Source organism: Entelurus aequoreus, linkage group LG25 (assembly GCF_033978785.1).
Source record: "Entelurus aequoreus isolate RoL-2023_Sb linkage group LG25, RoL_Eaeq_v1.1, whole genome shotgun sequence".
In the NCBI taxonomy this organism is placed as follows: domain Eukaryota; kingdom Metazoa; phylum Chordata; class Actinopteri; order Syngnathiformes; family Syngnathidae; genus Entelurus; species Entelurus aequoreus.
In genome coordinates, this window is record NC_084755.1 from 32,904,368 (window position 1) to 32,928,133 (window position 23,766).

Here is a 23,766-nt window from a genome sequence, read left to right on the forward strand (position 1 = left end):
ACCACCCAGGCATGAACACCCAAATATAGAGCACCCCTTCCTTACAGCTATGTTTCAAGGACATTGAGCACTAATTCTTGACCAGTGCCAAACGTTCGCAGAACTGAGACTTCTGGGCAATGACGTTTTCAAGCAAATACCGCTTGTAGACTCCATCCTTCTCTATTTAACGTGTGTTTTCTCAGGCTCAAGGGTCACTGACCTCTTATCCAGTGAGGCACAGTGATAGATAAAACACATGTAGCACCAACAGGAGACAGGATTTACATACCAGATCTTTAGGTGGACAATCAGGTTGTTTTTTCTAGACTAGTCATAATCAGTGCTACCACGTTCTTAGGATACACCCATTTCAATTTGGGGATTTGTCATCAAGTGCTCTTGTGAGAGCATTGATGTAGAAATGGGAAAAGGTAAGAAGGTCTATTTGTAGGTCACCTGATGCCTTGTTAGTTGCTCCATGCAGCAAAGGCTGCTGTGTAAAAAGCAGTATAAAGGAATAGATCGAAATGTACTGAGATGAGGCAGCTGAAAGCTCTTTTTTTTGTCACACCAATTCATCCATTCATCACCGAGGACACACACAAGTTTTGTTCATGATATGACTTGTTCTAGACCAGGGGTGGGCAACCCAAAATGTTCAAAGAGCCATATTGGACTAAAAATACAAAAATGTAAATAAAAAAATGTGTCTGGAGCCGCAAAAAAAGAAAAGCCTTCTATATCGTATTTTTCCGAGTATAAGTCGCTCCGGGGTATAAGTCGCACCTGTCGAAAATGCATAATAAAGAAGGAAAAAAACACATAAGTCGCACTGGAGTATAAGTCGCATTTTTTGGGGAAATTTATTTGATAAAAGCCAACACCAGGAATAGACATTTGAAAGGCAATTTCAAATAAATAAAGAATAGTGAACAACAGGCTGAATAAGTGTACGTTATATGAGGCATAAATAACCAACTGAGAACGTGCCTGGTATGTTAACGTAACATATTATGATAAGAGTCATTCAAATAACTATAACATATAGAACATGCTATACGTTTACCAAACAATCTGTCACTCCTAATCGCTAAATCCCATGAAATCTTATACGTCTAGTCTCTTACGTGAATGAGCTAAATAATATTATTTGATATTTTACGGTAATGTGTTAATCATTTCACACATAAGTCGCTCCGGAGTATAAGTCGCATGAAAAAAACTGCGACTTATAGTCCGAAAACTACGGTAAGTGTTATAATGAAGGCAACACATGACGTAACTGTCTATTAGATATATTAGCCTACTATCAAAATGACTATGTGTCACAAAATGTTCGTTGATAGAAATGTTGACATTTTTACAACATTGGAAAACATTAGTAAAACAGAGGCTTCTCAGAGGGTGAGATAACTCCTGGAAATTACTGACTTAGAATGGCCAAAGGTATGATTTCGGGGCAAAGCTTGTATCTGGGCCATACCATACCATACCTACTTTATTTATATAAAGCCCTTTAAAAACAACCACAGTTGAAGAACAAAGGGCTGTACACCACAAAGAAATACAGGCAAAGGACAGAGTAAAAAATAACATTTAAAACAGAGGTAAAATACACTGCAAAAACTGAAATCTAAGTAAGATTAAATATCTCAACTAAGGGTGATATTTGCTTATTTTCTGTCTGATAAGATAATTCTTCTCACTAAGCAGATTTTATGTTAGAGTGTTTTACTTGTTTTAAGTGTTTTGGTCCTAAATGATCTCAGTAAGACATTACAGCTTGTTGCTGAGATTTGATGACCTATATTGAGTAAAACATGCTTGAAACTAGAATATCAAGTGTTGCAAAGCTGTGTCATCAACACTCACACGTATAAAACTACTTTTTTAAAGTAATCATTTCTTATTTCAAGCATGGAAAAAAAAATCATGACTTTGACACAATTGTGTCTCATATTAAAACAGATGACAGCCAAATGGACTTTGCTGTTTTTTTTCCAATGAAACAATAGAAAATACGTACTCATATAGTAGTACAGTTGTTATTAGTGGAAAATATACTTATTTTAAGGTATTTTTGGGTTCATTGAGGTTAGCTAATTTTACTTGTTTTGGACATTCTTGACAAGCCAAATTTTCTTGTTTTATTGGCAGATCATTTTGCTTAGTTCAAATAAAATACCCCTCATTTTTATTTAATTTTTTTCTTGTTTTTGAACAATGACTTTTTGCAGTGTACACATTGAAAAAGCAAATACAAATTATCTTAAGAACAATTTGTTAGATAAAAGCAGTTAAAAAGTTTAAAAAAAGTTAAAAACAGTTTAAAGTCTCATGCTGGGTTAAAAGCCAGTGAATAAAAACGGGTTTTAAGAAGGGTCTTTAAAGTAGCCAAAGAAGGGGCCTGTCTCAGGGGCCTGAGATCGTTCCAGAGTTTGGGACCCACAACAGAGAAGGCCCTGTACCCTCTAAGCTTGCGCTTTGATTTGGGTACCCCCAGGAGCAGCTGATCAGCTGACCTAAAGGAACCGGGTGGGGGCATAGAGGTGGAGCAGCTCAGAGAGGTAAGGTGGGGCAAGACCACGTAAGGATTTAAAAACTAGTAAAATAATTTTAAAATGGACTCTACATGACACAGGCAGCCAGTGGAGGGAGGCTAAAACAGGAGTAATGTGCTCTCTTTTTCTTGTGTTAGTTAAAAGTCGGGCAGCTGCCAGGGATACACGGAAGCAAGAAAGATTTTGGGCAGTATTTTTTGGTACCGGTTACTAATTGGGTCGATCCTTCTGGACCGTTAAGATTCTGGACAAATGATACTCCAAAAATGTTCCGACTTTTTGACATATAGATGTGCGTCTCCAACTTAAAGGAAACGGCGGGCTGTCTTCTTCTAATTGATTTATTACAATCTTTGCAAGCTGGGGAAAGTTTACTGTGGTCTGGAACAACATGGCCCACAAACAACTATCAGAAATGCAGCCAATATTACATACAGATAATGTGTCATGAGACATGTAAATATAAATTAAAGGCCTACTGAAAGCCACTACTACCGACCACGCAGTCTGATAGTTTATATATCAATGATGAAATCTTAACATTGCAACACGTGCCAATACGGCCGGGTTAACTTATAAAGTGCAATTTTAAACTTCCCAGGAAACTTCCGCTTGAAAACGTCGCGGTATGATGACGTATGCGCGTGACGTCACGAGGGCAAGGGAAGTGTTTGGACCCAATTCAAATACCTCTGTTTTCTTCGACACAATTCCACAGTATTCTGGACATCTGTGTTGGTGAATCTTTTGCAATTTGTTTAATGGACAATGGAGACTGCAAATAAGAAAGTTGTAGGTGCGATCGGTAGAGCGGCGGACTACAGCAACACCAACACCAGGAGGTTGTGTTGTGTTTTGAGCAGGATAGCAGACGCACTACAGTGAGTAAGCCCGCCGCCGCATCTAAGTTAGCTTCTGTTTTTTTAGCTTCGCCAAGCTGAATATTATTAATCGTGTATTTACATGTTCATGGTTTAATAGTATTTTTGATCTTCTGTCTATCCATCCAGTCAGGGTTTTTTTAAATTTAGTTTCTATCTGCATTTGAGACTGCTACGCTATCACGTTGGCTACGTAGCTAGGTTAGCTTCTATTTTTTTAGCTTCGAAAAGCTGAATATTATTAATCGTGTATTTACGTGTTCATAGTTTAATAGTATTTTTGATCTTCTGTCTATCCATCCAGTCAGGTTTTTTTTAATTTAGTTTCTATCTGCATTTGAGACTGCTGCTATCACGTTGGCTACGTTGCTAGGTTAGCTTCTATTTTTTTAGCTTCGCAAAGCTGAATATTATTAATCGTGTATTTACATGTTCATGGTTTAATAGTATTTTTGATCTTTTGTCTATCCATCCAGTCAGGGTTTTTTTAATTTAGTTTCTATCTGCATTTGAGACTGCTATGCTATCACGTTGGCTACGTTGCTAGGTTAGCTTCTATTTTTTTTAGCTTCGCAAAGCTGAATATTATTAATCGTGTATTTACATGTTCATGGTTTAATAGTATTTTTGATCTTTTGTCTATCCATCCAGTCAGGGTTTTTTTTATTTAGTTTCTATCTGCATTTGAGACTGCTATGCTATCACGTTGGCTACGTTGCTAGGTTAGCTTCTATTTTTTTAGCTTCGCAAAGCTGAATATTATTAATCGTGTATTTACATGTTCAGTCACTGTGAATGTCCATTTCGCGTTCTCGACTGTCATTTTCAAGAGGATATACTATCTGAGGTGGTTTAAAATACAAATCTGTGATCCACAATAAAAAAAGGAGAGTGTGGAATCCAATGAGCCAGCTTGTACCTAAGTTACGGTCAGAGCGAAAAAAGATACGTCCATCACTGCCTCTCAAGTCCTTCACTGTAACGTTCCTCATCTACGAATCTTTCATCCTCGCTCAAATTAATGGGGTAATCGTCACTTTCTCTGTCCTAATCTCTCTCGCTCCATTGTAAACAATGGGGAATTGTGAGGAATACTAGCTCCTGTGACGTCACGCTACTTCCGGTATAGGCAAGGCTTTTTTTATCAGCAAGCAAAAGTTGCGAACTTTATCGTCGATTTTCTCTACTAAACCCTTTCAGCAGAAATATGGCAATATCGTGAAATGATCAAGTATGACACATAGAATGGATCATTCAGTAGGCCTTTAAATACACAGAGGACATAAGTAAAGGAAATTATATGTGCTCAAATATACCTACCAACGAGGAAAAATGATGCAATATGTACATACAGCTAGCCTAAATAGCATGCTAGCATCAGTTAGCTTGCAGTCATGCACTGACCAAATATGCCTGATTAGCACTGCACACAAGTCAATAACATCAACAAAGCTCACATCTGTTCATTCACGCACAGCATAAACCGTTTGGTGGACAAAATGAGGTGAAGAAGGAGTGGCATAAAACACATCTTTCTGTGGTAACGTCGGAGAAAGTTATACATGTAAACAAACTACGGTAAATTCAAGGACCGCTGAAATTAGTAGGACAAAACTACGCTCATCAGTGATGCATGTTTACTATAAACAGTGGGATTTGTCACAATTAAGGTTTGTGTCATGTTTGTCCTCCTACAGAAACCATATCAAAACTAAAATATTTTTTCCCTCATCTTTTTCCATTTTTATACATTTTTGATAAAGCTCCAGGGAGCCACTAGGGCGGCGCTAAACCAAGCTGCAGGGACTGTAGCATAGTCACTCACCACTGTTATCATATTTAGGTGTACTCAAGCTAGTCGTATCACAATGCTTGTTACCACTCCGCACCTTAAATCACGGCACGTTTGGCTAGTGTGAGCACACTGACCCGTGCCCGAGCCCGGCACACCTCCCCTTCTTTGGCACCATTGGAAAAGGACGGGCCAGGGCACTTCTCCGCGCACACACGTAACTTAGACAAGTAATAGAATGACTGTAATGCTATGGTCCCTCGCAAGTTCTTAGTAATAACCAACACATTTTACATTAGAAATAAAATGCATAGACTCATAGTGATCTACAAGTCAAACCTACAGCATGCGCACTTACCTTGAGACGACATTCCTGTGCGTAGTAAAGACGAGCCATTTAATTCATGTGTTCACTCTCCAGGGTTGCCAACTACCTAAAAAATAAATAAGAAACACTTTGTTGGCAAGGCTGGGTAACCAAATTGTTGTTTATTTCTGCATGACTTTTTGTCATCCTATTTGACTCGAACCAGGATCTAATTCAATGAAGGTTTTAGATTTAACAAATACTTAAGAAAAAACGTTTTAAATAGAGATGTCCGATAATATCCGACTGCCGATATTATCGGCCGATAAATGCTTTAAAATGTAATATCGGAAATTATCGGTATCGGTTTCAAAACTAAAATGTATGACTTTTTAAAACGCCGCTGTGTACACGGACGTAGGGAGAAGTACAGAGCGCCAATAAACCTTGAAGGCACTGCCTTTGCGTGCCGGCCCAGTCACGTAATATCTACAGATTTTCGCACACACAAGTGAATGCCAGGCATAATTGGTCAACAGCCATACAGGTTACACTGAGGGTAGCCGTATAAACAACTTTAACACTGTTACAAATATGCGCTACACTGTGAACCCACACCAAACAAGAATGACAAACACAATTTGGGAGAATGTCCGCACTGTAACACAACATAAACACAACAGAACAAATACCCAGAATCCCTTGTAGTACTAACTCTTCCGGGACGCTACAATATAAACCCCCCCGTATCGGTAATTAAGAGTTGGACAATATCGGAAATCTCTATGCAAAAGGGAAAATAAATTCCTCAAACCAAAGTTTGAGGAATTTATAAGTGTTTATAAGTGTTTGTTTTTTTTATTAGCAGGCTACTTCCTTTCATGTTTCATGTTTATTTCGAATATGTAGACAAAACAAAAACAAACACATTTTGCAAAAAACAACAAAAAAGCCATTCAAGAATGAATAACAAAAACAATAATAATAATAATAATAATAATAATAATAATAATAATAATAATAATAATAATAATAATAGTAACAATAAAATCTTGGTTTATGAAGGATCTTCAGGATCTTCAGCTCTCGCTGAATCGGTTCGCAGCTGAGTGTGAAGCGACTGGGATGAGAATCAGCACCTCCAAGTCCTAGTCCATGGTTCTCGCCCGGAAAAGGGTGGAGTGCCATCTCCGGGTTGGGGAGGAGATCTTGCCCCAAGTGGAGGAGTTCAAGTACCTCGGAGTCTTGTTCACGAGTGAGGGAAGAGTGGATCGTGAGATCGACAGGCAGATCGGTGCGGCGTCTTCAGTAATGCGGACGTTGTATCGTTCCGTTGTGGTGAAGAAGGAGCTGAGCCGGAAGGCAAAGCTCTCAATTTACCGATCGATCTACGTTCCCATCCTCACCTATGGTCATGAGCTTTGGGTTATGACCGAAAGGACAAGATCACGGGTACAAGCGGCCGAAATGAGTTTCCTCCACCGGGTGGCGGGTCTCTCCCTTAGAGATAGGGTGAGAAGCTCTGCCATCCGGGGGGAGCTCAAAGTAAAGCCGCTGCTCCTCCACATCGAGAGGAGCCAGATGAGGTGGTTTGGCCATCTGGTCAGGATGCCACCCGAACGCCTCCCTAGGGAGGTGTTTAGGGCACGTCCGACCAGTAGGAGGCCACGGGGAAGACCCAGGACACGTTGGGAAGACTATGTCTCCTGGCTGGCCTGGGAACGCCTCGGGATCCCCCGGGAAGAGCTGGACGAAGTGGCTGGGGAGAGGGAAGTCTGGGTTTCCCTGCTTAGGCTGCTGCCCCCGCGACCCGACCTCGGATAAGCGGAAGAAGATGGATGGATGGATGGATGGATGGTTTATGAAGGATGACCAGTAACCCGCCTCTCGCCCAAACTCAGCTGGGATAGGCTCCATCTTACCAGCAACCCACGTGAAAATGGATGGATGCAAAAAAAAAAAAGGAAAAAAAAAGATTGTAATACTTTTAGTTCTGCTGTTTTGCTGTTTTCCGTGCAACAGATGAGTCTATAATACTTCATCCACCACCATAAAGGAGAAAACAAAGTGACAGCAAAGAACAAATAACAACAATACCAGTGTCAGGTATTTGTTTGCAGAACCTGGAATAGACCAATTATGATGTAGAAAGTGGGAAAATGGACAATTTCTTGGTGTATTTTTGCTAAAAAAAAAAAAAAAAATTAAAATCAGCGTGGATGGTACGTTGAAAGGGCAAAGCACATACGGTAAGCAGTGTGCGTGTGCTCGAACCTGAGCTAGTCAGCACACAGCAGGGTTGACTTTTAATGCATACAAACGGCGCCTGAGTTACACCATTAGCAGAAAGCGCACGCACATAAACACACCTAAACAGACACACGCACACACACACACACACACTTAAAGGTGTGACAGGGGACTGGAGGCTGTGGGTTTACAACATGGGAAATGGACAACTGCCAGGGGGTTATGGCACAACATTAACACACATCTACACTACCGTTCAAAAGTTTGGGGTCACCCAAACAATTTTGTGGAATAGCCTTCATTTCTAAGAACAAGAATAGACTGTCGAGTTTCAGATGAAAGTTCTCTTTTTCTGGCCATTTTGAGCGTTTAATTGACCCCACAAATGTGATGCTCCAGAAACTCAATCTGCTCAAAGGAAGGTCAGTTTTGTAGCTTCTGTAACGAGCTAAACTGTTTTCAGATGTGTGAACATGATTGCACAAGGGTTTTCTAATCATCAATTAGCCTTCTGAGCCAATGAGCAAACACATTGTACCATTAGAACACTGGTGTGATAGTTGCTGGAAATGGGCCTCTATACACCTATGTAGATATTGCACCAAAAACCAGACATTTGCAGATAGAATAGTCCTTTACCACATTAGCAATGTATAGAGTGTATTTCTTTAAAGTTAAGACTAGTTTAAAGTTATCTTCATTGAAAAGTACAGTGCTTTTCCTTCAAAAATAAGGACATTTCAATGTGACCCCAAACTTTTGAACGGTAGTGTAATTTGCTCCTTTCTCAACCCCACACCCCCATACACACACACACACACACATATATAGCATTGTGTACACCATACTTATACATAATATAGTTCCAGCTATGACATTTAAAACAAACACATTTTCTAGCTACTGTTAACAACCTTGTAAGTTACCTGCATGAAAATGGAAAAAACGATAATCAGTAGTTGGTAATTGTTGTCAATAGAATAATTAATAGTGACAGTACGCACTCAAAGAGAAGGTTGCATTAAATGTATAACATCTAATTCTCAAGACTTCAAATAGTCTTTATCTTCAATTGCTCCATACAAGCAAGAAATAACAAATAAGTGAAACACAGACTCTGGTCCCCGAGACATCCATAGTTATTCTCCAGCTTTTTCTAAACCTAAACCCTAACCCGAAGTCTGACCCTAACCTTACTCGAAGCATTTATCCATAATTGAATTGAATAAACTATTTATCTGTGTCCCTACACCAGGGGTGTCCAAACCACGGCCCGGAAGCGTCGTCAATTTGGCCCGCGAGATAGCACAAGCCTAATAAGCAATGTGGGCGCAGTGTTTTCATATGATCTATAAATAGTCAGCAATGTGATAACTCCCATTTTGTCACCATCGGGTGGCCAACAAAAGTAACTCAAGTCAGTGGCCATTGCTTATACACCAATGTGACTACATGCACAGCATTTCGTTATATGACCCAATCCAAACAACCTTCCCTAGTCATGGTGCAGGAAAAAAAAACATGGTCACACATAACACATCCTGCTAGGGATGTCCCGATCCAGGTTTTTGCACTTCAGATCCGATACCGATGTTGTTTTTGCACTTCCGATCCGATACCTACACTGGCCGATACTGGCTTATCCGAGCATGTATTAAAGTTTAAAGTTTTTTAGCCTACTTAGTTGTCAGATTCATGTTGAAAAGGGTTTTAGTACTCTTGATAACAACTAGCCAGCTGAATTAGGTGAGTTTGAATAATACACAATGGTTGGTAACAAGAAACTGACCTGTTTATTCAAGAATAAACACAAAATAGACAAATTTATACATGACAAACAGAAATGGCATCATTGAACAGTAAATCAGTGAACAGTATAAAGTGCAAATAATGCTGTAAATGTTATTAAAAAAAGCAAAACACACAAACAACCTGAGTGGGATCAAATGTCTATAACTCAACATCAATACCTGCTCTTGAACAAGTGTAAGTGTGCAGTTAAACTTAAAGGCCTACTGAAATGAATTTTTTTTTATTTAAACGGGGATAGCAGATCCATTCTATGTGTCATACTTGATCATTTCGCGATATTGCCATATTTTTGCTGAAAGGATTTAGTAGAGAAAATCGACGATAAAGTTCGCAACTTTTGCTCGCTGATAAAAAAAGCCTTGCCTGTACCGGAAGTAGCGTGACGTCACAGGAGCTAGTATTCCTCACAATTCCCCATTGTTTACAATGGAGCGAGAGAGATTCGGAGCGACAAAGCGACGATTACCCCATTAATTTGAGCGAGGATGAAAGATTCGTAGATGAGGAACGTTACAGTGAAGGACTTGAGAGGCAGTGATGGACGTATCTTTTTTCGCTCTGACCGTAACTTAGGTACAAGCTGGCTCATTGGATTCCACACTCTCTCCTTTTTCTATTGTGGATCACAGATTTGTATTCTAAACCACCTCGGATACTATATCCTCTTGAAAATGAGAGTCGAGCACGCGAAATGGACATTTAAAGTGACTTTTATCTCCACGACAATACATCGGTGACACACTTAGCTACTGAGCTAACGTGATAGCATAGTTCTCAAATGCAGATAGAAACAAAATAAATAAACCCCTGACTAGAAGGATAGACAGAAGATCAACAATACTATTAAACCATGGACATGTAACTACACGGTTAAAAATTCTCAGCCTGGTAAGGCTTAACAATGCTGTTGCTAACGACGCTAAGGCTAATTTAGCAACTTAGCAACCGGACCTCACAGAACTATGATAAAAACATTAGCGCTCCACCTACGCCAGCCAGCCCTCATCTGCCCATCAACAGCCGTGCTCACCTGCGTTCCAGCGATCGACGGCGCGACGAAGGACTTCATCCGTGGGTTTGGCGGCAAGCATCGGCTAGGCGTAGTAAGTAGTCCTTGTTGCATTGCTGTAAGTATTGTACTTAGCCGCTAATACACCGATCGATCCCACCTACAACGTTCTTCTTTGCAGCCTCCATTGTTCATTAAACAAATTGCAAAAGATTCACCAACACAGATGTCCAGAATACTGTGGAATTTTGTAGAAGAAAACAAGAGGTTTTTATATCGGGTCAGATGGGGTACAACCACTTCCGTGGATTTTGTGACGTCACGCGCATAAATCATATCCAAAGGCGTTTTTCAACCGGAAGTGTGGCAGGAATTTTAAAATTGCACTTTATAAGTTAACCCGGCCGTATTGGCATGTGTTGCAATGTTAAGATTTCATCATTGATATATAAACTATCAGACTGCGTGGTCGGTAGTAGTGGCTTTCAGTAGGCCTTTAATAATGATAAAGGACGGTGATCACAGCTCCATATATCGGTTGTGAAACTAAGAGCATTTGCACTCTCTACTTGTTTGGCAATGTAATCTCTAACATCTTTGTGAATCTGGGGGATTGTTTTCTCAAGGATGTAATGACGGCTGGGCATGTTGTACCGTGGTTCAAGGTGTTGGATGGTGCGTCGAAAGCCCACTTTACTCACAAGAGATAACGGCTCATCATCCAGAATTATTTCCTCGGCAATGACTCCAGTTATCCCCTGGGCTTTAGCACTGTTCAGTGTCAGTATGTCACGCTTCGCGAACGTTTCTGTCAGAGTTAGTTGGGTAGGACCTTTCTTTTTCTTTTCGTCAGTTTTCTTTAGAAATTCTTCATATTCTTTACGGTGGTATTTCGCTAAATGCTTGATCCGATTTGTTGTATTAAAATGTCTTACAACTTTACCACCACGCTTGACTTTATTGTGGCATGTTTTGCACTCCACCTCTTCATCTTTTTCGTTTTGTAGGATAAAATAATCCCACACAGCTAACATTTTTACCGGTAACTTCCGCTCGCCTTTCGGAACCATGAACCGGCATCCGCTTCCGATTAGGACGGTTAGGACACAGACCTGTGGATGTGTTGAAGGTGTGCTGGAAAATGCGGAACGGAAATTAGGGAGCAGCAGAAAAGGGTAAAGTATTATTTAAATCGGGGCGTTGAAAAACATGGACCAGAATATTTTTAAAAACTGGATCTGGATCGGCATTTTCCCATGCCTTGCCGATACGCATTTTTTGGCAAATATCGGCGGCCGATCCAAACCAAATATCGGATCAGGACAACCCTACATCCTGCTCATTAAACTTTGTAGCTAATATATAAAAAAAATGTCCAATCAGCATAAAAAAATCAAAACGACATCCATTACAAGGGATGATGGGAAAAAATGCAAAACACTCTCCCCACACTTATCCATGTTTGCCGCATTTTAGCTGCTTAATATTTCTGATTGATTAAACAACTTTAAGGAGGACGTCACGGAAGTAAACAAGATAGGGGTCGAATTTTCGCATACTCTTAATGACCAATAATTATTATTATTAATTATATAAAATAAATATATCAAGATAAACTAAATATATGTTGAAAAAAGAGTGAAGACACAAAATATATAAGCATTTATTCATATATTCTAACCGACCACCTCTAACCCTTATCCTAAGACAGTGGTTCTTAACCTTGTTGGAGGTTCCGAATCCCACCAGTTTCATATGCGCATTCACCGAACCCTTCTTTTGTGAAAAATAAAATGTTTTTTTTCAAATTCAAGACAAAGTTATATAGTGTTTTTCCTGGTGCACAAAATGAACCGTGCATGAACATCACCTTGTTCAAAGAACAAAACCAACAGTGCATGAACTCACAACAAATGACACACCTGCAAACCAGTGTGACCATTGCTGTTGCCGTATCCAAGATACGCCGATATGGAGAAGTTTTTATTTACACGATGAGTCGGGTGTGTCTTGACCGCCACGGCGGAGGCTCTGCGGAACCCCTGACGCCGACTCACCGAACCCCTAGGGTTCGATCGAACCCAGGTTAAGAACCACTGTCCTAAGAACATAATGCTAATCCCTTGCTCCAACCCTAACGGAAGCATTTTACTATAACAAGGAATGTAATACATCTATTCTACAGGAATGTCAATACAATTTACGCAAATTCAACCAATCCCCGTGAATTATGCAGAGCCTCGCAACTTTGTCCAATGCCCGCAACTTCCCCGCATATTTTGGCCGATCAGCGTCATTTTTGCCAATGGAATTTGTCTCAAACGCGCACATCAACTGTCTAATCAAAACTGATGTTTGTTTCTCGTGTTGACGGAGCAGGAACAAAAGCGTGTAACGATATATCAACTCTTTATTGGTCAAACGGCACAACTGTCGTCCTCCCGCATAGCTCCGACCTACTTCCAAGGTACTTCAAACAACAACCAAACAAACAATCGCAAACTAAGACAGTGGAGGCACTGATCTAATCTAATCCTAACACCAAACTCTACTTTGTCAGTACATTGAGCCAATCGGAAGACTGCTTGGCTCATTTCACTCAGCACTCTTTCAGCATGCAGATGTTGACACCCACTACACCACCTCACCACCACCACTGGGTGCTAGTCCAGATGTTCAGGGGAAAGGTCCCTCACCCTGCCTCCACCTGTTGGCAGCATAGGAAACCTCACTCGCCACTGGCTCTCCTTTTCGTAAACGACCTTATCGTTCTGTCGCCACTCAGAGCAGAATTCTTATCATAATCGCAGAACTTGAAACTTTTCACTTGAGAGTCATCTGCAAAGTAAGCAGAGGCCTTCTTCTTTTTTTTTTTCTTGTGTTGATCATTTCTCTTAGCTGTCTGGCAATTGCAGTGTTCATAGTTTCCATCCTCAGCCTGTCTGCTGTGTGTGTGTGTGTTAGTATGGAGGAGGGGGATGGGCTCTCTGATATTCTCCTCAACGGAGAGACAAAGTGTGTTAAGCATTCCTCTCTCTCTTCCTCACCACGACTGTACCGAGTAACTCTCCCTCCATTTTTTTTCCATGTGTTCACACTCAGCTCGTCCCCTCCCCTTCTCTTAGAAGTCTCTTCTTCCTCCACTACTCTTTCTTATCTTTGCTTTATTTCGGTATGAACCCGTCTTGACGTGTGATTCGGTTGTGGAAAAGTCACCTTGTGCTTGTTCTCTAAAATCTGGAGAGCAATTAGTAGCGTTCACTTAAGACTGGTCCAATATGATTTAAACAGATCCTAATGTTGTCTTCACTCTAGGTTTCATTTTTCCCAGCGTGAATTTGCCACAAACGTGCACAGCCATTCGCCGCTGGAAATAAATACTATGATTACTGCCTGTATTATCTTGAGAGAAAGAAGAGGAGGAGGGAAGGAGAATGAGTCATGCATGTGGACGTGGCTTCTCCTCCATCCTCCCTCACTGGTCTTTGCTCTGGAGCTTCTGCGTCTGATTCTTCGACCATCCCTTCGTCTTTGCGTCCAAAACCAGAGAGAGCCCTTCAATTATCTTCTCTGGCCAAAGAGAGAAAGAGGCCGTCTTCCCAGCACTGTCTGTTTCTCTCTCTCTTCTACCCTCGCAAGTCAGGACAATCTATTTTCTGTCAAGATGAAACTGATCTCAATGCAGTCTCTTTCTCATCCTCAACTGACTTTTCTGTCAGTGGTCAAAAGTTGACATACACTTGTAAAGAACATAATGTCATGGCTGTCTTGAGTTTCCAATCATTTCTACAACTCTTATTTTTTTGTGATAGAGTGATTGGAGCACATACTTGTTGGTCACAAAAAACATTCATGAAGTTTGGTTCTTTTATGAGTTTATTATGAGTCTACTGAAAATGTGACCAAATCTGCTGGGTCAAATGTTAATATTTGCTTACATGTCCCTTGGCAAGTTTCACTGCAATAAGGCGTTTTTGGTAGCCATCCACAAGCTTCTGGTTGAATTTTCGAACACTCCTCTTGAAAAAATTGGTGCAGTTCAGATAAATGTGTTGGTTTTCTGACATGGACTTGTTTCTTCAGCATTGTCCACACGTTTAAGTCAGGACTTTGGGAAGGCCATTCTAAAACCTTCATTCTAGCCTGATTTAGCCGTTCCTTTACTACTTTTGATGTGTGTTTGGGGTCATTGTCCTGTTGGAACACCCAACTGCGCCCAAGACCCAACCTCTGGGCTGATGATTTTAGGTTGTCCTGAAGAATTTGGAGGTAATCCTCGTTTTTAAATTGTCCCATTTACTCTCTGTAAAGCAGCAAAACAGACCCAGAGCATAATACTACCACCACCATGCTTGATGGTGGGCATGGTGTTCCTGGGATTAAAGGCCTCAACTTTTCTCCTCCAAACATATTGCTGGGTATTGTGGCCAAACAGCTCAATTTTTGTTTCATCTGACATCACATAGACAAATATAAGACCTTCTTGGTCAAATGAAACAAAAATGTAGCTGTTTGGCCACAATACCCAGCAATATGTTTGGAGGAGAAAAGGTGAGGCCTTTAATCCCAGGAGCACCATTCCTACCATCAAGCATGGTGGTGGTAGTATTATGCTCTGGGCCTGTTTTGTTGCCAATGGAACTGGTGCTTTACAGAGAGTAAATGGGACAATGAAAAAGGAGGATTACCTCCAAATTCTTCAGGACAACCTAAAATCATCAGCCTGGAGGTTGGGTCTTGGGCGCAGTTGGGTGTTCCAACAGGTCAATGACCCCAAACACACATCAAAAGTGGTAAAGGAATGGCTAAATCAGGCTAGAATGAAGGTTTTAGAATGGCCTTCCCAAAGTCCTGACTCAAACGTGTGGACAATGCTGAAGAAACAAGTCCATGTCAGAAAACCAACAAATGTAGCTGAACTGCACCAATTTTGTCAAGAGGAGTGGTCAAAAATTCAAGCAGAAGCTTGTGGATGGCTACCAAAAGCGCCTTATTGCAGTGAAACTTGCCAAGGGACATGTAAGCAAATATTAACATTGCTGTATGTATACTTTTGACACGGCAGATTTGCTCACATTTTCAGTAGACCCATAATAAATTCATAAAAGAACCAAACTTCATGAACGTTTTTTGTGACAAACAAGTATGTGCTCCAATCACTCTATCACAAAAAAATAAGAGTTGTAGAAATTATTGGAAACTCAAGACAGCTATGACATTATGTCCTTTACAAGTGTATGTAACTTTTGACCACGACTGTATTTGTTGTAACTCTCTCCAAATAAACTTAAATTAGTCTTTCTTCAACTCAACTCATCTGATGGTACACATTATATACAACCCAAATGTGTATTGACCCATTTCCGGCCACTTTGTTCATTGTACAGTCGTCCCTCGTGTACCGCGGCCAATTGGTTCTAGGCCTGACCGGAGAAAACAAATTTCCACGAAGTCGATCAAATATTTGTATAGTTACAGCCCAAAAAACATTTTACTACCTTCTAAACAAGTTCTTTTAACATAATTACAGCCCTCTAAAATTTAAACAACACCCATATACAGTGGAACCTCAATCTATGAACGCTTTTTGGTTTAGTTCCGTTTTTTGATTTAACTGGCGTGGCTCGGTTGGTAGAGTGGCCGTCCCAGCAACTTGAGGGTTCCAAGTTCGATCCCTGCTTCCGCCATCCTAGTCATTGCCGTTGTGTCCTTGGGCAAGACACTTTACCACCTGCTCCCAGTGCCACCCACACTGGTTTAAATGTAACGTAGATATCAGGATTCTCTATGTAAAGCGATTAGAGTCACTAGAGAAAAGCGCTCTATAAATACAAACCCCGTTTCCATATGAGTTGGGAAACTGTGTTAGATGAACGGAATACAATGATTTGCAAATCATTTTCAAGCCATATTCAGTTGAATATGCTACAAAGACAACATATTTTATGTTCAAACTGATAAACTTTTTTTTTTTGCAAATAATCATTAACTTTAGAATTTGACGCCAGCAACACGTGACAAAGAAGTTGGGAAAGGTGGCAATAAATACTGATAAAGTTGAGGAATGCTCATCAAACACTTATTAGGAACATCCCACAGATGAACAGGCAAATTGGGAACAGGTGGGTGCCATGATTGGGTATAAAAGTAGATTCCATGAAATGCTCAGTCATTCACAAACAAGGATGGGGCGAGGGTCACCACTTTGTCAACAAATGCGTGAGCAAATTGTTGAACAGTTTAAGAAAAACCTTTCACAACCAGCTATTGCAAGGAATTTAGGGATTTCACCATCTACGCTCCGTAATATCATCAAAGGGTTCAGAGAATCTGGAGAAATCACTGCACGTAAGCAGCTAAGCCCGTGACCTTCCATCCCTCAGGCGGTACTGCATCAACAAGCGACATCAGTGTGTAAAGGATATCACCACATGGGCTCAGGAACACTTCAGAAACCCACTGTCAGTAACTACAGTTGGTCGCTACATCTGTAAGTGCAAGTTAAAATTATCCTATGCAAGGCGAAAACCTTTCATCAACAACACCCAGAAACGCTGTCGGCTTCACTGGGCCTGAGCTCATCTAAGATGGACTGATACAAAGTGGAAAAGTGTTCTGTGGTCTGACGAGTCCACATTTCAAATTGTTTTTGGAAACTGTGGACGTCGTGTCCTCCGGACCAAAGAGGAAAAGAACCATCCGGATTGTTATAGGCGCAAAGTGTAAAAGCCAGCATCTGTGATGGTATGGGGGTGTATTAGTGCCCAAGACATGGGTAACTTACACATCTGTGAAGGCGCCATTAATGCTGAAAGGTACATACAGGTTTTGGAGCAACATATGTTGCCATCCAAGCAACGTTACCATGGACGCCCCTGCTTATTTCAGCAAGACAATGCCAAGCCACGTGTTGCATCAACGTGGCTTCATAGTAAAAGAGTGCGGGTACTAGACTGGCCTGCCTGTAGTCCAGACCTGTCTCCCATTGAAAATGTGTGGCGCATTATGAAGCCTAAAATAGCACAAGGGAGACCCCCGGACTGTTGAACAACTTAAGCTGTACATCAAGCAAGAATGGGAAAGAATTCCACCTGAGAAGCTTCAAAAATGTGTCTCCTCAGTTCCCAAACCTTTACTGAGTGTTGTTAAAAGGAAAGGCCATGTAACACAGTGGTGAACATGCCCTTTCCCAACTATTTTGACACGTGTTGCAGCCATGAAATTCTAAGTTAATTATTATTTGCAAAAGTTTATAAATAATAAAGTTTATGAGTTTGAACATCAAATATGTTGTCTTTGTAATGCATTCAATTGAATATGGGTTGAAAAGGATTTGCAAATCATTGTATTCCGTTTATATTTACATCTAACACAATTTCCCAACTCATATGGAAACGGGGTTTGTAAATTATTTAACACACACACACGCACACACACACTTACACAACCCCACTCTCAGTAGCAAAGTGTAGCCTACAAACCCTTCTCTTGTCTTTTCCAGTAGCATAAACTTCAAATAGGCAAAACTTCCGTTAATAAAGAGCACATTACACACACGTTTATTAGTGACACAGTAATGAGAAAACAGCTTCCTATGTACGTGCGTGTCTCTAAAACATACACTCATGCGCTCACACACTCATGCACACACACACACACAACGTCTTGCTGTGTATGATGACAATCAGCTGTGTATTTAAGGTTTTATGGCCAGAGAGGAAGTGCAGAGTCGACAGTCAGGCAACATCAAAGTGCTTACGACAGTACAGATGATTGACTTTTACATTTATTATATATTATTTTATTTTAAGTCATAAACATTTTACAAATTCACACAGAACATGTTTAATGTTTCGTCATATACATAAATCCATAAATATATTGATCAGAATAGCTAAACATGCTACACTACACACCAGGCCTGGGCAATCATTTTGACTCAGGGGCCAAATTTAGAGAACAAAATGTGTCTGGGGGCCGGTATATTTATTTTTAGGAACATTAATACAAAACCTCACAATAATGTCTTATTGAATGCTAAAAACGTTAAAAAACAGAATGGAATTTTACATTTTTTACTGAATGAGACACCCAGAATGTACATGAAAATAAAAAATGTGGGATTTACAATATTAACTATGAAGGATAAAACACTGAATATTGACAACATATGAACGTCTATCGACATATTTTACAATCAAGTGAAACTCAACAAAAATGCAACAAACACAGCAAAATATGAACGCGAAGGGTAAAAAAAACCCCAGCTACAATCTGAGATGTCTGATATATCACTAAGCTTTAGAACTTTGTTGTAAAAATCTCCCTCCGCGTCTGTCCCTGACACCCACATTTCACTCTGTGGAAACGCTCCCCACCCACACTGCTTGGTACCTCGTCTGAGCTTCTGTGACTTACATTACCATAGAAACTAATTAGATGACCATAGTAACTCATTAGATGACCATAGTAACTAGTATATCATACAGATTCCAAGCATTGAAAGACTTAGTATAGTTCAGTGGTTCTTAACCTGGGTTCGATCGAACCCTAGGAGTTCGGTGAGTCGGGCTCAGGGGTTCGGCGTAGCCTCCACCGTGGAGGTCAAGACACACCCGACTCATCGTGTAAATAAAAACTTCTCCCTATCGGCGTATTATGGATACCACCAAACAATGTTCCCTCTAATTTTCCATCTGATTTGCAAGTGTGTAATTTGTTGTGAGTTTATGCACTGTGTTGGTTTTGTTCTTTGAACAAGGTGATGTTCATGCACGGTTCATTTTGTGCACCAGTAAAAAAAAACATATAACTTTGTCTTGAATTTGAAAAGGGGAGGGGTGAATGCGCATATGAGACTGGTGGGGTTCGGTACCTCCAACAAGGTTAAGAACCACTGGTATAGTTGAAGACTTACGGTCATTAGAAAACATCACTGCACATCATAATGGCAGCTACACTTTACATCTTAAACATCTAAAAAAATGATTTGGGAATGTCCGGCGGGCCAGATTGAAAAGCTTAACGGGCCGCATGTGGCCCCCTGGCCTTAATTTGCCCAGATCTGCTACACACCATAGGCGCCGATCTACATTTCTGCCAGTGGGTGCTCGGACGGGCGGTAAATCTGACGCTACTTTTCTGAGGCTATGTCTACACTAAGCCGGATAACCCCTTAAACGAATAATTATTTAGCCACAATAAACAATCGTTTAAGGTTCCCCTCCTCTGACATTTTTTTACACGGGTAAGTGCGCCGTGTATTTTTTGAATTTTCGGCTCTTAGCTTTGCATGGACTCATCGATCGTTTACAAACTGAGTTCGGAGAGGAAGTGACGCCAGAAAGACCGCGCCCCACACAGGAAGTGACGTCAAAAAGAACGCGCCACAGCCAGCTTCATAATAAAGCGGTTTCGTAACTCGGAGGTAACCACTGGAAATATGGAGGCGAGTCATCCAGACATGCCCGTGTTTCTCCTTCCGTCTGTACAGACGCTTGTGGAAATCACACATGAATACCTTAAGAGAAAGGGATTGCAGCTATTTGGGATACAACACTTCTCAGACGGCAAGAGAACTTTCGACTGTCCGGATCAGCTGTGATTCTACTTACCGAAAAACTTTGTTCATTTGTCGAAGGAGAATCAACGAGAATGCGGTCTTCCGTGGATCTGATAGAAAAGGTAGCGTGTGCTTTGCAATACCTGGCCGTAGAAGGAAGACTACAGAAAACGGCGATTACTTTTGAACTGGCAAAGCAGACTGTATCAGTTATTGTCCGCCGGGTGTGTCGCGGACTCAACGTCTAGGTCCAGAGTATATAAAGTCACCAAAACGAATGGACAATGAAGGTGAAGGCAAAAGAGTGAGGAGTGTCCTGACCAGATATCTAGATCCCTATATTGATTGTTGTCAAATGTTCTTTGTCACATTGTTTACTTCCACGTGTCCAATAAAGATGTGATTAATTTATGATGGCTCAGGTGTGATTCACTACAATAGGGCCCCACAGCACACTGGATTCCAGTTAATTAAAATACCACAACACTGGATATTGTTCAGATAAGTTACATTTAAGAACTTGCACACAAAGCAACACCGGAGGTGACTATGACGTGCGCATTTTCCGCGCATGCGTATTAGGTCGCGCGGCGCTGGCTGACAGACCATTGTGTGTGTGTGTGTGTGTGTGTGTGTGTGTGTGTGTGTGTGTGTGTGTGTGTGTGTGTGTGTGTGTGTGTGTGTGTGTGTGTGTGTGTGTGTGTGTGTGTGTGTGTGTGTGTGTGTGTGTGTGTGTGTGTGTGTGTGTGTGTGTGTGTGTGGACAAGGATAAGGTTAGGTGGGATTAACCCTGGATAACCTTAGCCGGCTTAGTGTAGTGAAGTGAAGTGAAGTGAATTACATTTATATAGCGCTTTTTCTCAAGTGACTCAAAGCGCTTTACATAGTGAAACCCAATATCTAAGTTACATTCAAACCAGTGTGGGTGGCACTGGGAGCAGGTGGGTAAAGTGTCTTGCCCAAGGACACAACGGCAGTGACTAGGATGGCGGAAGCGGGGATCGAACCTGCAACCCTCAAGTTGCTGGCACGGCCGCTCTACCAACCGAGCTATACCGCCAGTGTAGAAGGGGCCTAAGCATGTGCAGTTATAGCTTGGTGGTGAGAAAGAATTTGCCACGTGGGTGCTCGCCATTGTCTACGGGTGCTCGGGCCCCGAAGCACCCACGGAATCGGAACCTATGCTACACACCGTAGGAGGATACAATAAGCTATGCTAACAGCTAAGCTAGATCTCCTGAATGTAAACGGAAGTGGGCAGATCGATACAAATATCGACAGTAACGATACCAAGTATAGTAACAGCATATGGTTAATATTAAAGTGATTAGATTGATGTATTACACTACCACAAATAGTTTTTTGTTTTTGTTACGGTTTACAAACTCAGAAAATAAGTTCCTGGAAAAAGGAGGACTTAAGGTGCAAATACTAATCAAATCAAATCAACTTTATTTATAAAGCACATTTAAAATTTACCACTGAGGTAGCCAAAGTGCGGTACAATGGGCAGGTTAAAAGATAATACGAGTACCGAGCAAACACAACACAAACAGAACACGATAAAAAATAAATAAATAAAACATAAAAACAGGTTCACAGCAGGTGTATTATGGGGTGCCATTGCAGGATGGATATCACTCAGTGTTAAAAGCCATGGAATAAAAGTATGTTTTTGAGAGAGATTTAAAAACAGGAAGAGAGGAGGCTTGTCTAACACTCAGAGGTAGGTCGTTCCAGAGCTTGGGAGCAGCAGCGGTGAAAGCTCTGTCACCTCTAAGCTTAAACTAAATTTAAACTAGAGTAAATAACAGTTTTTGTTCATGTTTAGTTTGCACTATCAACAAAAATTGTGGGGAAAATATTGTATGTAATAAAAAGGAATAAGAAAATAATTTGAATATCTAATTATTATTGTGACACCGCCATTCTGTGTTTTTGTCTGATTCTAATTGTGATCAAAAATTGAACATTTTTCAAAGTATCATATTGGTAGGGCCAATTAGTATTGGATTGATACACAAATTTGTCGTATCGCCCAAAACTTATACCAAATACTCGTACCAAAGCTAGAGGAGAATAAGATTTAACATTTCAACAGAAGTGTAGATCAAATCATGTTACAACAAAAAGTAACTGGCTACTAACAGTAGATTAACAAGAAAATAATAATAGTTTTGAGTTTTCCACCCAGGATTCGAACTTGGGTCGTCCAGCAGGAGAGACGAGCGTGCTAGCTCTGGAGCTATAAGCCAGCATCAGCACTGCTCTCAAGGTTGTCAGGAAGTAAGATTTACCAACGTACACATGGCCGAGTCACACTTACTGGCCTCTGTTACGCTCACCCCCCTAAACCTCACTCTCATCCGGGTCACGGCACCACTTCAACCCGCCTTGTTCAATCCCAGCTTTTCGTTCCGCGTCCTAGCTACCGAACGAGCAACCCGATAACCAGCGATAAGGTTGTCAGGGGATGAGGTTTACCCAAGTACACATGGCCCAGTCACACTGTTACACATACCTGTTAACCCTGCCTTTTTCCCCTGGAAACTACCATATTTTGCGTTTGTTTTCACCTCGCTCTCAAATTTAGTTTCTCGTATTTTACGTTTCATAAGGTATTGCATCCAAGTGTTTGAGCAAAATAAAAGAAATACTGGAAGGGCAAAAAGAACAGATGGCTATCATTTAAATCCTTTGGATTTTTGCCAAAACAAGGGAACTGAAAAATATTGGTTTCATTATGCTATCCTCAAGCTGATACAAATCCTATTTTGCAAGAGTGTTATGTAAATATTGCAATTTAACCTGATTAGTTCTTTTAGGTGTTTGTCATTTGATCGTTGTTGTAATTCTGGGGTTAGTAAAAGTTCCCACAATGGGGGAAAGTGTTGAAAAATAAGTGGTTAATTAATTAACAGAAATGTGAAAACGCAGCAAAGGGACGCATTCCGTTTGTTAGAAAGTTGACATAAGCATTACAGAGTGACCCATTTAATTGGTAAAAAATGACGTTGATTGGCCAAAATACGTGGGAAAGTTTCAGTGATTGAACAAAGTTAAGAGGTTGTTGGGATTGGTTGATTTTGTGTTTAACTGTTCTCAAGAGAAAGTTCACTAGGGGCCAGAGTCATTTAACAGGCAGGGATAGTCTGACCAAAAGTTATATTTATGTGTGGAAAGCGGAGGTTCCTCTATGTTTTAAAACTGGATCTGCCACAAGTCAGTCATGGGTCTCAAAGTGCACAATGTTTAGAACCTTAGACATTAGACACAAGATTTATAACCTGACTCATGAGCTCAGTGGTGTAGGTTTAACAAAAATCTCCATCTTTGGTGAGTTTCACCAAGTAAAAGGTTATAGCATTTTGGAGACAGAGATTACATTTGCTTGTAGAGCACTGCAACTGACTTGATGCCAGAAGGTCCGTGGTTTCCGTGACTACAGCCCCACCCAGAAGTCTGTGTCCACTGACCACAGCATGCTCCGGTCCGCTTAGAAACCTTTCTTTTAGAGTGTTGACCATCTTAGCACTAAAGAGTGTGCAGACTACTACTACTACTACGACACTGCAATGTTCCTTGTTCATTCTCGGTCAGTGAAGGATCT

At 40.8% G+C, this 23,766-nt stretch overlaps 1 long non-coding RNA gene across 3 annotated transcripts in view; it reads right to left on the minus strand.

The window, feature by feature from the left end:
* The window catches only part of LOC133642358 (uncharacterized), a 144,106-nt gene that overhangs the window by 97,902 nt on the left and 22,438 nt on the right, over nt 1-23,766 (minus strand). For all 3 annotated transcript variants that reach the window (XR_009824497.1, XR_009824495.1, XR_009824496.1), the window contains exon 3: nt 5,575-5,650. This is a non-coding gene — a long non-coding RNA (uncharacterized LOC133642358). The remainder of the gene's footprint in view (nt 1-5,574; nt 5,651-23,766) is intronic.